The sequence below is a fragment of the Neovison vison genome, chromosome 3, assembly GCF_020171115.1.
Source record: "Neovison vison isolate M4711 chromosome 3, ASM_NN_V1, whole genome shotgun sequence".
NCBI classification, from domain to species: domain Eukaryota; kingdom Metazoa; phylum Chordata; class Mammalia; order Carnivora; family Mustelidae; genus Neogale; species Neogale vison.
Genome location: NC_058093.1, coordinates 51,683,021 through 51,688,119, shown reverse-complemented (window position 1 = coordinate 51,688,119; position 5,099 = coordinate 51,683,021).

The following is a 5,099-nucleotide window of genomic DNA, read 5'->3' as shown; positions in this document are numbered from 1 at the left end:
TTTATTTATTTATTTGATAGACACCACAAGTAGGCAGGCAGAGGGGGGGTGGGGAAGCGGGCTCCCTGCCGAACAGAGAGCCCAATGCAGGGCTTGATCCCAGGACTCTGAGATCATGACCTGAGCTGAAGACAGCAGCTTAACCCACTGAGCCACCCAGGTGCCCCTCAACTGTGATTCTATATCTAACTTTTTTCATTTAACATTATATCATAAGAACTATTCCATGTCATTAAGTTACTCAAAAATTTTTTGAGGGGCACCTGGGTGGCTCAGATGATTAAGTATCTGCCTTTGGCTCGGGTCATCTCTAGGTCCTAGGACTGAACCCTGCATGGAGCCCTGCTTCGGGATCCCTGTTCAACGGGAAGTCTGCTTCTCCCTCTCCCTCTAATCCTCCCCCTGCCCTGCTCTCTTTGCCTCTCTCTCTCTCTTAAAAAAAAAAAAAAAATTGAGGTATAATATTTATCACATGCCTATATTGTAATTTCTTTAAATGGTTTAAATTACTAATCACATCCCCTCCTTATTTTTGCTATTATAAAAAGCACAATGTTGCTGTAAAGAAGTCAGTATAGCAGAGAAATAAAGTATGAATCTTACCTTCAAAAAATGGGGAGAAGCATGATTAAAAAATAGAGTATATGGTAAGTGATATTTTTGAATTAATGTTAAATGTCCAACAGCAATAATGACATGTGCTTAAGCAGAAGAATCTTCTTATTCTTTGTGATACATGTTGAAATATTTTGAGGTAATGTAGAGAGAACAGATACAGCAAAAACTTAACAACTGGTTAATCTGATTGAATAGGTGAATGGTTCATTGTTCTCAGCTCTCAATTCTTCTATAGACCTAAAATTTTCAAAATGGGAAGAAATTCAGGGAAGACCCTGAACTTCTACACACTTAGGTTTTAATCCCAGTTTCACCACTTATTAGTTGTATAATTAGTAATTTAATCTCACTTAGCTCATTTTCTTACCAATAAATAGAGGCAATAATAGTAAATGTCTTATAGAACTGTTTTGAGAATGATTACATAGGCTAACACACCTAAAACATTTATCACTGTTCCTATTGTAATAATAAGTGCTTTATGGTGATTAGCTCCTATGAATATCTTTATACAAAAGTGTTTGTCTATATTTGGATTATTTACACTATTATAATTTTTTCCTTAGGTTAGAATCCCAAAAGTGCAATTACTGAGCCAAAGAGCATAGACATCTTTGAGGCTTCTGACTGATAGTGACAAATCACTTTCCAAATGGATTGGATAAACTTATATTCCAGCAGCACTCTCTAGCACTGAGAATTTTTGCTTTTGAAATTAAGGGTAGTAAATAAGTAGGTTGCATTAATTGATTGCCATCTCATTATGTCTTAATTATCATCAGGTCCATTGAATATTTTTAAAACTTACTGTCATGTCTAAATTCAAGGAACAATAATGATATTCACTGGATTTGCTAAAAAATAAGACAGTAAATAAGACAATAAGATGAGCATTGTTGCCCATTCTTAAATATCCAGAATTTACCAGATTCTGAGTGTTGTAAATTGTACATATTTTTTCTCCTTGCTGTTCCTCTGTTTCAGATTGATATTTTCTAGTGGTAGAGCATTTAACTGCAGATTGATATTTTCTTATAATCATTAGTGAAAGAAAAAGGAACTTACTTTCCTCGAAGCAATTTTTAAAGAAAGTTTAATAACGGAGACAACTTGAAGAGTGCAGTGAGCATTGGCAAAGGTAGTGGAGTTACTGCTTTTTAACATTCCCACTGATCCTAAGTAAACTGTAAATCTAAAGAAATTATATTTCTTGGGCTGTTTGCAAATTATGACATCTAACACACACCTACCTTGTGTTAATCAGGAATTCTTATTCCTATCCACATATTTCATACACTTGCCATGCACACAGCAAGCTTAATTATTCAGAGACTAGTGTTCAAGTGTGGGAGGCAATGAGGGATGAACCCTGTATTTAAAGGAAAAAGAAAAAGAAGCAGTCTTCAGAAAAATATGTAATCAAAATACTTCAGAAAGACTATTGCATTTTTATCATGTCAAGTTATTTCATTTGTAATTCAAAGTGCTAGAATGTAAAGAAAGAATTCACATTTTGAAGACAAACTCTGAAAAATCACCTCAAGTTTTGGTTTGTTTCTAAGATTCTTACTTCAGTTTACACACCATTGGCTTATAAAACCATAGTTTTGTATATAAAGGAGAAAGTTGGAGAAGAATCAATCGCTAAGTAAAAGTCTGTAGCTTTAATTAGCTTCCATCAGTTTCAAAGATTATCCAGGAAAGTTTCCACTGAACTATCATAGTTCAGGAATAGTGAGTATAAGCTCTCATTGGAAGCACAGTTTCTAGTTCCAGTCCAATAAGGAGATTCTCATTAGATGAACAATGTTTTTATCTTTGATGCAACAACCTACACCAACAAATACCCTGGTTTAGAAAAAATTGAGATTGCAAATATCCTCGTGTTTCCCATTGTATCTTTCAGTTCAATCCAATGAAAATTATCTGAGCAATTCACATAGGTTTACATGGGTCATCAAGATTCATTTTTCTCTTTTCTTTCATTAATATTTTGAGTGTATTAGATCTTCCATGTTTCTGCCACTTTTCCCAAGACATGTTCTTTCATATATGTATGTATGTATGTATGTATGTATATACACATGCATGTAAGCTATACCCCTAATTTCTAGTCAATATCTCTCTTCTAATATTATGTCTGAGTCTTCTAAAATGAGAATTTTCAAACAAAGACTCAAAGAAAATCTGTATCAGTCCTAGGGTTCAGAAATGGCCCAGTAAGCGCAAAGGCCATGTTAAGATCTTTATTGAACTTAAGATTCTTACTTTCAGAGGCACCACAAGAGGTAGAACAAACTCATTAAAATACATCCACATGACACAGTCATATTTCTTTATTCGATATAAAAATGTTTCGAAGATTTTTTATAATTTTGCCTTTGAAGTTATTTGGCCATGAGTAACTTTCTTCAGCTTGGCTATAATTTTTCTGGCAACCAATGTGGATGATAGTTGGGAATTTCTATAAAGTGAAAAATATCTAATCTGCCAAAAGTTATGAAATGTAATACCATAAGTCACGAATTAAAAGACATGATTTTTCAATACATAAAACTACAAGCACATGCATATGTGCATGCACACTCACCAATTACATACAAACTACATTTAGCAACTCTAATGCACTCGGGCAGACTCAGCCTCAACTGTCTCTTTTTCCAGTGATAGCTAGTCAAGGGAAAAGCCAAGTATTTATGAAAGTGGAGGAGACTTAACGCAGCAATATTTTACCTCAGATCCACACCAAGCATCTCTCACATCCTGCCCTGAGGCTTCCGGGAGAGGTACTGCTTAGCTTGCAGCGTGCTCAACCTGGAAGTCTGAGGGAGTTACAGTTTCTTGGGTAAACTTTTCACCAACTGGAGGTAGAGGCAGTTAGATAAAGCCTCCATTTCTTCTTTTCTCTCTTTTTGGGGAACCCAGCCTACAGCATAATTTACATATAAAATTTCTGGAAGAGGTTCTTAAGCAATAACATTGGTTAACTTCTATGGAGTAGGATTGGTAAGGAGAAAACAAAAGCAATATATATTCACCTTTCTGTCCCGTTTTGTGACATTTGAAAAATGTGTTTATATGATATTTGTGCTAAAAATAATTTAACAAATACTTATATTTTTAAAAATATATGATAATGATTTCTTAAAGGCAGGTTAAACCAAAAGAATTCTAAAGAGCTTAGGTTGTCAAGACCACTGCACCTCTGAGGCACATTTCTAATAACTTACTCACCTGGGAACCACTGTTCAAAGTAATTGCATATGAAACCTGAGAGTTGTAAAAATTCAAGAATGTATAAAAATTCAAGGATGTATAAAATTGACAGTTTGGACATGTTGATTGGTGATGAAGTCTGACAAATGCTTTTTTTTTAATGTTAAACACAAATATCACATTAAAATGTATAACGTACAACAGGAGTAAAACTTAACAATCCAGGATTCAGCAAGCAAGAAAGATCAAATTGGTATTGATGTCCAAGAACATGTAGTACTTACATCCTGTTCTCACTCAAAAATAAATAGCAACCATAGACTGTAACAGGAGCTATTTAAGGCTGAATGAATCAGTACAAATAAATAAGGAGGAACCAAAACAAAGCATATCAACACAAAATTTGGCTCAATTTGATAAGGTGGGAGGTTGAAGAAGTTTTAGTTGAATGGATTAAAAGATATATAAATTGGGCTTTTTGTGGGAATTAGAAATATCTGGAAATAGAAAAGGGACTTAGAACAGAACCAAAGTTAATTACAGTCATTTTCTGCATCTTTCAGCTGAAGATATTAAACTAAACTTTATTTGGTGTAAGGTGGGAGGGAAGTGGTAATTAAACATTATTTATTTCTTTTCCTCAGTCATCATCTCACTTCAGTAAATTTAAAATTAGAATTTTCAGTATCCTTAAATGTGTCAGAGAGGCTGAGATATTACCATTCCATGCAAATGACATTAAAGGGGAAGTTTTCATAACTTCAGAATTAGTCCATAAGCCAGTGTTTTTCATAATCCCTTTTAATTAGACAGAGAAGTAATGTTTCTCAGTACACACTCTTAGAAACACTGCAGTACCAGCTGGTGGCTTTGGTGGGCAATGACCTACTTGCTGCATTCACTTCTGTATCTTCAAAAGCAAAGAGCTGAGATGCTCTATAACTATTCTGGATGGAGTATGTGACTGACTCTAAATCGGTGGATGAGTGAATAAATAAATGGGTGGCTGAGTAACTGAGTGCATAGACGAAGAATTGAATAACCAAACAAATGAAAGGATAAATGCATGAATACATGCACAACCTAACAAGTTAATGAATTCACAGGTGAATTAATAATTGAAACATAAAAATGAATATAATTGCATAAACTGAAAGAAAAGTGCCGCTTTCTTCCATTCTCTCAATGGACTTCAATCCTGCCAGCACAATGGAATGTGGAACTTTAAAGACAAATCCCAGATTCATCAGTCATGAAATCTGATT